This window comes from Antennarius striatus, chromosome 3, assembly GCF_040054535.1.
Source record: "Antennarius striatus isolate MH-2024 chromosome 3, ASM4005453v1, whole genome shotgun sequence".
NCBI lineage: Eukaryota > Metazoa > Chordata > Actinopteri > Lophiiformes > Antennariidae > Antennarius > Antennarius striatus.
In genome coordinates, this window is record NC_090778.1 from 25,158,290 (window position 1) to 25,171,026 (window position 12,737).

At 41.9% G+C, this 12,737-nt stretch overlaps 1 protein-coding gene across 1 annotated transcript in view; it reads right to left on the bottom strand.

The window, feature by feature from the left end:
• The window catches only part of adgrv1 (adhesion G protein-coupled receptor V1), an 84,264-nt gene that overhangs the window by 18,490 nt on the left and 53,037 nt on the right, over window positions 1–12,737 (bottom strand). The window lies entirely within an intron of this gene.

Below are 12,737 nucleotides of genomic sequence, written 5' to 3' on the forward strand. Positions count from 1 at the left end.
TCAGAGAGGGATATCTTATCATGCAGATTTGTTATACCACCATGCGGACAGACCTGCAGACATGAATCATAAATAGAGACACTGACATGTTACTTTTGTATTGGCCCACATGTACAGAGATACTGTATATGAATGTGTGGGTGTAACGCTAAATTACTGAATGCAGAACTCTGCAGAACACAGCTTGTGATGTGCGTCTGTGAGAACGATACAAAGAGAGAGGGTTGAAAATCAAATAGGCGGGACTGTGATGACAGCTCATGGGAGCAGCAGGAAATCTGTTTGTGAGAGAGCTTCATCAAGTGCCAGCCTGTTGAGCTTCCGCCAGCCCCGCGGAGCAGAAAGAGTAGAAAAGATTTGGAGCGAATATGATGTCATACATTACTTACATTACACTCATACAGGTGATAAAGGAGGGTTTTTGCTTAGCAACTAAACTCTGTTGTGAGTCTTTTTACCCTCTATTATAATATACAATAATTATCTCTGTTATCTCAACAGTAATGAGATCTGTCATAAGTGGTTATGAAAACAGACCTGATGAGCTCTTTATATCCAAAACAACATTATGTATACTGTTGCTACCACTGTATGGTTACTCACTAATTAACATAGCAACACAGTTGTTTCAGCAATAAGGACAATAGGTACAATAAAATGTGACATGCTTCCCTCATTCATGTACACACAAACAGCTAATAGTTGCTTGTAGACGCTGCCTCTGATAAAGGTGGATATTACCGTAGCTGACATTTTGAAGGCAGCAATGAAACCCCTAAATAACCATTCCTGGACTTTCCAGCTTTAACAAATCCTGTCTGTATCCTCCTGGTAACCACCGGGAACAGTCAGGGCCTTTTCTACAAAAATAACAATCATGAGTCAGTTTCCTCACCAAGCCCTGACGGGTAAGAGTGGGAGGGATGGTACAGGAAGGAAACTCGTGCCTAGGAAGCCTGGAGTCATGTTCAAGAGAAGGGCCATTCAGGTAGGTTATGGGAACGAAGATTAGTTGGTGGGGCTGCGTACTTCTGGCCGAGTTATTTTTATTTAGCCGAAAGCACAGTATGAGAAATTGTCTATCCTAGCAATACAGCATGCAATTGAAGGAACGCCAGTTCAAGTAGAAGACAGCTGACAAATGATCAAATCAAACATGCAGTGTTTGTTTGACACAATAGGTTAGCAGCACATGTTAACTATTTGCGTGTCTGTGTGCACGAAGGGCAAACATGAATGGGATGATTTTTTTTTAGCGGGTATTTTAGGCGCCAGCAGCAATAACTGTCAATACCACCACCTCGGCTCATCCGCATTAACAATGGCTGATAAAAATTAGATTAGGCTGCATCTACAGCCCAGTAATGAAAGAAGAAGTCTTTGCTCAAGGCGTACATGTGAATTTACTCCCAAATCCTTGCAGCCTGAGGGACAATCGTTGACGCTCCGAGAATACTGGCAGGTTGTGAAGCGACGACAAACCACAGACTGTAGAGAGATTCGGCCTCAAAGTAAGGGTTTTAATAGTGTATGTGTCTGTTTATAGAGGTGTGACTGGACCCTCGTTTGTGCACTGGTGTGTCCTTTGAAGCTGGGAGGATCTGCTAAGCTCATGTCAAACCTGGAAGACAAGAAACCTGGCGAACAGGTGTGGCGTCGCGGTTAATGAACAGAACAGGTGAGGATCCAATTACCTCTCTCTTTTTTTTGGTCATTTGTCAAAATAATAATGAGCATGCACACACACACACACACACACACACACACACACACACACACACACACACACACACACACACACACACACACAAAACCACACTAACAGACAGATGAGACAGATCTTTAGTGCTCTATTACATAATAGAGCAATAAAATTTATCTAACATCTCACTTAAGGTGATATGTCTCAAACAGCAGGACGGGACATCCCTCTAGCTTAAGCTAGAGGGATAATTACTGTACATACTGTAATTAATGTTATATAATAGAAAAATATGTGAAACAATTTGAATAGTTTCAGACAATTTCAGACTCTAAGTTATTAATACCTGGACATAATAAGATTCTAAACTTGATTTTGGGTGAAGATATCCAAACTTAGCCTGACATGGGCTAACAATGAATCTTGCTCATGCTCCAAGTAAATAAAAATGACTGAACTACTGTTCATTACATCAATAAAGACAAGGTCATGCTGAAATAGCAAGAGAGATTGTGTGACTGAGATGTGGGAGTTATTTTGCCTCCCTAGAACTAATTAAACTGAGGACAATGCTCAACCATCCATGACACATAGCTGACGGTGTTCTGATAAACAAACAGGTTACAACCTCCTACTGGATTTTCATCTATCTTCAGCAAATCAAACAATCATTTGTTTTTGTTTTTCAGCTGCGGTTCCTTCAAGCGGCCTCCTCCTCCTCCTCCTTTTGTAAAGTTGCCGGGAGTCGACCTGTCTAGGCCCTCAGGCTACAGACTTACTACCAGCAGAGAGTAGGTGCTGCAAGTCTCTAATGATAAGCCATTCTAGAATAATGTGCCTAACGTGCATGCTCCTGCACATTTTTGCATTGGCAATGCTTGTACTGCATTTAAAAGAAAAAAAAAGTAGCTTATGGCTAGCCGTGAGCTGAGGCTAACATCTCAGAGTACCAGTTTGGCTAAAAATAGCAACTTCCTGATGCATGACATCACTGAGGGAATGGAGCTAGAGCTGTCTGCCTGCCAGACTATCCATCTAGACTCATGTTCAAAACACTATCCCTCTGCCAGCCTGCCCTCTCTCCCTCCTTTTCTATACCCCTCTCCATCCTTTGCTCCACATCGGCTCATCTTCCCCCTCCTCCCTCTGCTTTCTCTTTCACCCCCCCTTCCGTCTAACAGCTACCAGTCTGATCTAGCTGGTTCCAGCCTCAGCCTGCACTCTGGGTGTTTCCTGCTACGCCTTTATCCAGATAGAGATAAAGCCAGAAAGAGAAACACTGCACCCCTCATCATTTTCTCTCTGACGCAATGCCCTCCTATCAGTCAACTTCACTCCCACATCGCAATCAACCATGCCACAGCTCCTCAGTCCCAGCTGATCGTCTCACTGAATGCTAGCAACCTCAACAAAGACAGCACTTACATTTTAATCTGCATACTTAATAGCTGAAATGAGAAAGGCGACTAAAACAGAATCAATTTCAGTGTCATTCATTCATTCATGTTCTTAACTTGCTACGCCCTTAACAGTCATCTCACGTGCTGCAGGCTGTCAGGTTATGTGAGAGTGTTTTTTATGTGCTGAAGCACACGGGATAGCAGACTGGTAGCTGGGTTAGTCGGCCAGTGTGTTTGGAGAAGGAAGACATGTTTCGCATTTGCTGATGGGACACGTGAAGATGTTAAAAGTGAATAATCAGAATAATCCTGAGCCCAGGATATCATGATACACCTCAGCTGAGCATTGCTGGGCACCGACACCATTGTGTATGCGTGATAATAAGTGGCTATCTAAGTGGCTTTTTTGGACAGCACCTCTGGTTTCATAATGTCAGGATGCAGAAGTAAAGTTCATTGGTGTTTTTGGTTGAACCTCAGGCTGAGGCTTACTTGCTGAGCTGACTGTTGGCAAATAAACATCCACTCCCAATAAGTCTGTTTCACATTCAAACAATCAGAATATCCACAGGGACATACATAAGCACACATTGCAACACCGCAATAATATCATGAGTATCCTGTTATGGGGGAAAACCGTACGATACCACGAGCTTTTGTCACATATTTCAGGAAAGACTGATTAATTCGTAGTATGGAACTAAGCTGACTCAGCAATGAGAGATAGTCGACTGTATGAGGGGCATGAGGTTATTAAGAGAAATTCAAAGTCATTGAATTTACCATATCATTAATGTCACAAGTACTTTGTAAACAGCTTCTGCGATCCTCTCTAAAACAGAGCCGTCATTACTTTGGCCCTGCTGTTTTTACAACGAGCCATTGAAAGCTGGCAGGATGCCACCCAGGACATACCGTCTCTAAGCTGACCACCGCTGCACTCCAAATCCTTGTTCTTATACCTGTACAGAAAGGTGAGGTGGAATAGTTTCTCCTTAAACAGGCTGTGTAAACAGAAATGTAGTTTTACGTTGAGGTGATCGGGAAACAAACGGATTGTGATACTGTGATACAGGATTTTGTACCTGAAGCACCTGAAGGTCTTCACCCTCCGTGTTTCCACTGCTTTACATTGAGAAATAATTAGGAAATTGTATAATAATCACCACCAAGGAAGAAATCTTCAGTCTTTAAATTGTAAACTAATATTTACCCTTACAATCTGTTGTTTCATGTAAAATTTGAAGGTCAACTTTAATAGTTATTAGGCTCATCTCACTTTCAATTTCTGAATGAGTCTTATTACTATTAGTGATAGCACATGCAGAATAATATGACTCCCAGTTTTTGCATCTACTACAGATCATCATACTAAACGCGTTCAGAGACCGAAGCTCATTCTAAACCACTCATAATATACATCTCAGGAGCACCACCCACAGAAAACACATTTAGCCACATTCCAGCAGGCCTCCACACTTTTCTTCCATTCACTTGTCTGCTGCTGGAAACTTGCAGCTGCTTTCTATCACAAGTCTTCTTTCAAACGACATCTTGAATTTCCTTTCGCGTCTGACCTGAACTCATCTGGATAGCAGAAGGCTGCAAGGCATGACGGTCACACACACACACATGCATTGATGTGCATGCACGCAAGTATAAAAACACAGCTGCTCAAGGTCATTTCCTTAAACATACAAACTCAATGGGTCTACTTTGCCCCACCACAAACCTCTGTGAGTGTGTATGTGCTATAGTGGATATAATGCAAGGGTGTTCACCATCTCAGAAATAGACTCAAGTGGTCTGCAGACACGGTTTGAGTTTTGAACATGGTGATTTCATGCTATCCACTTACTAGATGGAATTCCGCACAGGAAAATATCATGAAAACACAACAGCTTTTTTTTAAATGTTATGTAATATCCATGAGGAGCCCCCCCCCCCCCCCCCGATCTTCCCACTTTCACATGCAATCACTTCAGAATTAGAGAAGAGTAAGAAAAGGAAAGATTTAAGTTCTAAAATGTTTCTCTGACATATGCACATGCATGCTGATATAACCGTGAGTGCCATGTGAGTTATATCACAGGTAAGACCTGTGCTTCAAGACAGCGAATGCTAATCTTTGCACTGTGACCTGTGGGACCACATCTGCACCAAGAGATCTTTCATGTTTAAACTTATCCTCTGACAGGTAAGGCGGATTCCATTCATTACAACACTACAAGACCCACTAAAACAGCCTCAGCCACCGCTGTCCAACAGGACATCGATCCAGGAACAATCCCGTCTATGTGGACTGGCCCATCTGCAGCAGCTCTCGGTGTCAGTCAATGGGTGTCCGTGAGGTCAATAAATATGCGAAGAGTCTTATCTAGTTAAATACTCTGTGCTCCATTCAGGCTGCTCCTGTACACCAATTGTGCTTTGATTCCTCACATGGCAATTTAGGCTTAATCGGAGGCACAGCTGTATAATGTCTCGGTAGGCCGCACTGAACTACCCACCCTAGACTATCTTAGCACAAGGCTGGGAAGACCTGACTTCAGGTTTGAAGGTGCATCTCAGCAAGAAACAGGGTGCAAATTCTGAATCAAACATGTAGATCAATGTTCATCTGAGAATTCTGGATAGGCTGTCCAGAAGTTTTCAAACCATTAGGGGAGATATTGATTGCTGACATGTCTGCATTCACATAAATTCTCAGAAAAAAGAGAATTTAGTATTTGACTCAAACTGTTTTCATTTGGATATCAGTGCTGTCAAAAAGGCCTGGTCATAAAAAGAGGAGTGTGGGACAATCATTAATGGGGTATTGCTTTCACGTTTGTGGTTCAACCTGGGCCTGGACGTGGAGCTACAGCGACTCCTAGAGGTCACATTAAAGGATGAGGCTGTTTTTACCATTCCAGTCGCACTGTGAGCTTATACTGTATGGTGGTATGGTTGTGCACATATGTAACCGGTTCTCTGTGCACATATATGATGGACCTGCTTAAATGTTCATGCATTTTATAATGCAGGCAAATGCATGTGTTTTCCAGATTAATAGAATACACATATGTCTGTGTTTGTCTGGGTCATCTGCTGTAGTCATAAAGCTAATTACTAAATAATGCACAGGATAAGACTGAAATTCAGAATTTGAGTGATGTAAAGAACAAACTGACAAAGCAGACCGACCACAATTTAATGATAAGCCTGGAGAACAAAAGACCTCATTGTACATACAGGATTATTTGATTACCAGTTGAAATTTCCTTCCTCCTTTCAACATTTCCTGATTCCTTGGGGAAATTAGGAGACACCATTTTTTAATTTTAGACCATCAAACAGGCATCACAGGAAATCTACGTCTTTCCCTCATGCTGTAGATTGCCAGGCGTCACAATACCTCAAAATGACTAAAAGATCTGCATCAGAATCCACGCCAAAAAAAAAAAAAGACCTTGTGCCAAAAACAACTTTGAAGCATCCTGTTCAAGCTAACCTAGAAAAACAGAGTAAACATCACACTGGATGGCAACACTCCTGACCCACTGGATTCAGTGGAAAGCACACTTTACACTTTACATACGGAGGTCATCCAGTAAAAGTGGTTGAACTCCAAAAATAGAGCAGGACGCAGAGGACTTTGAGAGAGGCAGGCTTCCACTTTGTTTATCTTTCATGGCGTCAGAAGTCAGATTGAGATTGTCCTCCGTGTCAAACTGAGCGACTCCTCAGAGTAATGCGTGTACTGCTGCACGGACGGGCTGGGAAGTTCCGGACAAAGACGATCATTGATGACAAGTTACATTTCAAACGGATTACTTTAAGCACCTGAAATATGGCCTTAAATTCTAAAAGTGCTTAAAAGTTTTTAAATGTGTGGTGTACATATTATGGTTTGATAAAACCTAGGGGTCATGCTCATATTAAATAAATCCACAGATATTTACAGACATGTGAGAGTGTTAAATGTACATTAAATGTATATTCATAGAAATCTACTTGCATTTTGTTTTTTGGACCGGGGTTTGATGAATGAAAACTGATTCCTTTCTGAATCAAGATCTGACATTGTTAAGTCATAAATCCATTACAATCAGCAGCGGATTAAGGAGATACCACACAAAGCAGTGGCTTAATATGCCACAGGCCATTTCATATTGATCTGTTGATAGTATCTATCAGCTAAAGCACGTACTAAATGGGATGTCAGCATGTTACGGCTCACCGGAAATGATATCTGCTTGGTGTTATCTGTTTTTTTCAGAGATATGGTAACTGCATAGAGTCTGAAAGATGTAGGTGAATGTTTTGTCATGCATCCTCAGCACTGTATTTTTTAAGGTTTGTTTAATATAGAAATAAAAAATATCCAATGTCGACATTGACAACTTGCAGGATTTTCATTGAGTCTAACACTTATTTATCTTAACAGACAGGTTGACTAGATGAACCAATATTGATTGTCAGCCAGAGGCTGGAGCGCTATACACGCTGTAAGTTATTTGAAGAGCTTTTTATGGAAATAGAGGAAAGTTCATGGAAGAGCTGTGAAGGGGTCACTAGCTGTTTGGACAGCACACGTTTGGTAAAAAAATGTGAGGTGACTACCAAAGTCCGGATAGGGTAGAGTCTGCCGCAGCACAATATGTAGTTTGATAAAACTTTTTCAGAAACTGCTGGTGAAGTGTGCATCTGACTGCCCGTAATGAACATGAACATGACAAAAGACCTCAAATACCAAGCAGGCAAATAACCTGATGTTCTTTTTATCCATCATTTATTGAACAAAGTCACTTAATATCTAAAAGTTTCATCTAGTTCACTACGTGAATGTCTTGGATTAGCAGATGTTTGTACCTGTGAGTGATTCTTCTTCATGCCAACCTGATGACGCATTTCAGACAGGATCTGATGGCCAGGGTAAATAATCAACCTGAATGATTCGTGAACAATGGCTGCATGTGAAGTGGTTTTGCAACTATATGTGGGTGATGGAAGCAGAGGATGGCTAAGCATCTATTATGACAATGATTAAATTCTTGTTTTTTGCTCATAAAGTGATGCAATGCGTCACTTGAGACTCAATCACAAAAATTGCTTGAGGCTTTACCAGTCCAAGATGACGAAGGTGATCATGCTACAACACATGCTGCAGGAAGTCATTATTCAAATGAACAGTTTTGGTAAATTAATGCATTAAAAACACCTTGTAGCCCTCGAGGGAACCTCAACAACTAGAAATGATTCAGCTGTTTCTTTTACTATACTTTGATGAAAATGTGTGAGTGTCTGCAACCAGTTTAAAAAGTAATGCCATTGCTCAGAGCGATGAGTCACACAGCCTCTTTTGCAATGACAGAGAAAAAAGTAGGGGGAGAGATGAGTAAGACGGTCTTTTTGCAGCTAAGAGTAGCGGCCAGAATGATGAAGTGGACCGAGAATAGAAGCAGTGACATCACTCGTCATTCTGTGAAATAAAGCTTCAAAGAGAGGAGAAGGAAGAAGTCAGAGGGGAAGAAAGATGGATGAAAGTAAAACAGGATACCCAAGATATGAATCGGCTTTCAGTTTGCATGATTTACCCTAAATTCTGACTGACAGGGAAAAACGTCAAGGTCGAACGTCAAAGACTCAGTAGAGATGAGTCAATTCAAGAGGAGAGGACTCAACGCTGGAGCTGCCAGTAGAGCGTAATGTGAGTCTCCCTAGAGGCCTTTTTCACCTCTCAGCTGTCCTGTCTAGACACCCACACACAGTAACGTAGGCCACAACTGAAACGTTATACCCCCCTCCATCACTCGCCTGCCATTAGCTCCAGCTGACAGAAAGTAAAGAGCTTAGCTTGGCATAAACGTCCCATCTTTGTGCTTAATTTGTTGATTATAACACCAGACAAAAATGTCACATAGAAAAACAAAGAAACTGCCGAAAGCATATTCTCTGACATCAACCAGAGCAGTCGACACAAAGAATAAACCCTTTAGTGATTGATTAGTGATGATCAGAACATCTAAACTTCCTCAGGAAAACCAGACACACTCACTTCATCTACAAAGACTTGTTGATCTTATGAAGGACGCAGTAATGTCTCGTATTACGCACGTCGTACATCCCCTGAGTAGCTGCGTGTACGCTCACTTGGACAAATATGACAAACAGGAACTTTTAGGAAGCCCAACAGCAATCAGACGGCTTCTCCATTCTGTGCAGAGACGGGATGTGAGGGGTGTGGGTGTACAGCAGGGGTGGAGGTGAGTGTTTATGCGTGTGCTTGTGGATCGGGGCGCAGACGTCTGAATGCTGGATCCAGTCCCAGCGCTAACAGGAAATTCTTTATGACCAGAACTAAGAGTCACCTAAACACCCCCCAGATACTGGAATAAAGCACTGGGGCCACTGGGATAAACACTTCAGTGAGTTTGTGGGAACGGCCATCTGGGACTTTTAGGGCTGCTTAATGACAATGGATGAGAAATGGGTTTGTTTTTTATTTGTGACAGGGATGGTGGGAAAATCTTCCTTTCCCACACAGGTACCCGTATGTGTTATGAATAAAAAAGGGACTTCGCACCACTGAGATAGAGTTTGACATTTAAATGGTACTGTTTAAATGACAACAGAACCACGATTTGACATTTAATCTTTTCCTGGAAAAAGGGCTTGTGAACGCCATTGGGATTGTTCTTTTCTCTTTAGACCAAATCAATAATAGAGAAAAGGAACAGGAAGTGACCCTGATGATGGAAAGATACCTGAAAGCAAAAGCATGGAATTTTGGTAAAAAAAATCTTACCTTGTCTTGAAACACAGATTAAAAAAGAACTATTAGGTGGGACAAAGTGGGTGAACCACGAACAATCTTGATAGATCAAAACTTGCAACTCGATCAAAAGATGGAAATATGAGATTTGTTAACTAATATACTACCAGACGACTATATTCTCCAAACAATGAGTCTGAATATTTGATGTCATGCTCCGGCTCTGTGTTGAGCTTCTCTGGATGTTTTGGTGACAAACAAAGTCTTGAAGTCATATCATTCACTAAACTATGAACTAGTTTAGACTGTTTGGTCGTGTGATGAACCCTGACATGATGACACACACAAAACCCCACACGCATTAACATACATGCACACATAAGACCAGGTGAGGCATAGTCCAAATGGACTGGGTAAATTTCCACTCTACACAGACAATCTTCAGTTGTCTTGCTGCGGGGAGGACAAACTGCTGGTTGGAGATCGTCACCGCACAACCTATAATGTGAGACATATGTACGTGTACACACACAGACACACATGCACTAAAGAACACACTGTCTGGACACTCTCATTAATTCAAGGGTTTTTCTTTTGTACATTGTAGAAGGATTTATCTCGATTCCGTTGTCATCATCTTTGACAGCTGGCTGAGATCGTCTGAAAAGCTTCTCAAATCAACAGGTGTCAAATAAAATTACCAGGATTTCTTGCCCCCTTGTTTTCAATTGCATTGTGTCAAGGTAGTATTTACAGTCAACAGCTACTTTTCGACAATAGTAGTAATCCATCCATGTCAAGGTCTAGTCGTGAGTAACAGACGCGATGGTCGGTCGGGACGGAACATAGAAAGAACTTTCTCAGAATAGGGCTTCATGAATGCTTAGTACTGTAGAATTCATGCTGCAGACACTTTTCCTCACTAAAAGATAAGCGAGGACTCAATGAATCAAGCCTACATGTTTCAACTGCTGCAAAAAAAAAACAGAACAGAGGGAGGCTGATGAACAAACACAAAGAAGATCAGTGGATGTCTGTGCTTTGGTTTGAGATACAGAAACGGTGAAGGGATGGAATCTACACGCATGGATCCCACCATGGAGCCAGGAGGAGGAGATTAATGGACTGCGGGTGCTTTGTTGGTGATACTCTTGGTGAAATTCAAATTTGAAGCCACCACCACAACAGGCAGCAGTATACCATCTCATTTGGTTTGGGCTCAGTGGTATCCTCTTGTGATTTCCAGCAGAACAATGATCCAGAACACACTTCGAGGATAAGGAAGGACTATTTAACTCGGGGATGGAGACGTGCTGCAGCAGGGAATCTGGCCTTTGAAAATAAATGATCTAAACCAAACCGAGACACTGGTTTGTGGCCTTCTTTTGGTTCTCTGACGAGAAATCTAATGTTGAATCTATCTTATCCAAGATATGAAGTTATGCAATACCTGTAAATAAGCAGCAGTAGCAGCTGTACTACCTTCAGTGTTAAGTGTTTTGACTAGGAATGGCTACGAAAATATTAAGACAGCCAAACAACGTTAAAATTTTAGCTAAAATGACAAAAATCAAACCACAACCTCCCCTTTCTCATCTCTTCCACCTTTGAGGGGTGGAATGTATTATTCTAGTTTCTACTGGCCCTTGCAGCGAGACATAAATCAAACTGGCAACTTTAATTTTTTCTCCACAGAGGGCGGTGTCACTGACTAATTACAGCCAACACAGATGGAGGGCCCCCTCCTTCAGAGGGGACTTGCAGTCAGACCTGACAGTCCATATCAATGGGAGGGCATGAGCAGATTTCTGTCACGAATTACACAAAAGCTGCAGAATTTTTGGCCTTCTAAAAACAAAAAGTTTACTCTGATTATTTCACAATGCCTGCGATTGTATAAACTGGCATAAAAAAGGAAGTTTAAAGCAATGATTTGTCACATATGGTGTTGTATCATACTGCACAATCTGCAAATGACATGCTTTAACCAAAAAAGAAAAATTATGTCATAATGCGAATGACTGACTGGGGTTCTATATCAGTTCTATAAAACTGCTCTGACTTGTTTTGTTCGCTCTGAAATATTAAATTATGCATCTTTTCCCCTTGTTACTAATCAATGTGCATAAACTACAGGCCATGAAACTCTTTAAATGTGAAATTATTGTTTATGGTATACGCATCGTGAGAAGCAAGTAATTATTGCTTCTTGGTACAAATTGAAATAAAGCACACGCACCCTGGGTCCCTACGGCCATGTGTGCAAAGTGTAACACAATCTTGGTTGTGCACATCCAGGGAAGAAGGCCTGAACGTGCAGTACAATACCAACACGGAATCAGAAGAGGATGGAATTTTCCATCCAAAATCATTTTAGGTTCAGGGGCTCTGCCTGGGCCATAAACAGGTCGGGCCCAATGTGGTTCTCCCCCAACAGCAGTCTGCTTTAGTAGTGGCTTGTTTGTCAACCAAAGAGAGGGGGGTCCAGTGGAAAATTACCAGTCCCGCACTCACTCACGCACACACGCACACACACACACACGCAGACATGGTCGGTACCAGCCAAGAGACTGACTTGCAGCCACATATCTATCTATCTCGCTCATCGCTCAGGGGACAGCTTGCGTTTTTAATGAGTGAGGGTGCGGGGGACATGGTTGTGTTGTCAGGATGTACCAGCCCGCACGCTACGCAACCAATAACATTGGGTGATGTGTGTTCATGTCTCTGCACCTTTCCAAGACAATACCTGTGACGTGTCCCGTTTCCGCTCACTGGCAATGCAAACTGGTGCCATACGATGAGTGTATGTCTGCATGTGTGAGTGTACAGACCTAAATGTGTTTTAAATGTACAAGTATTTTAAATATTTGAACAT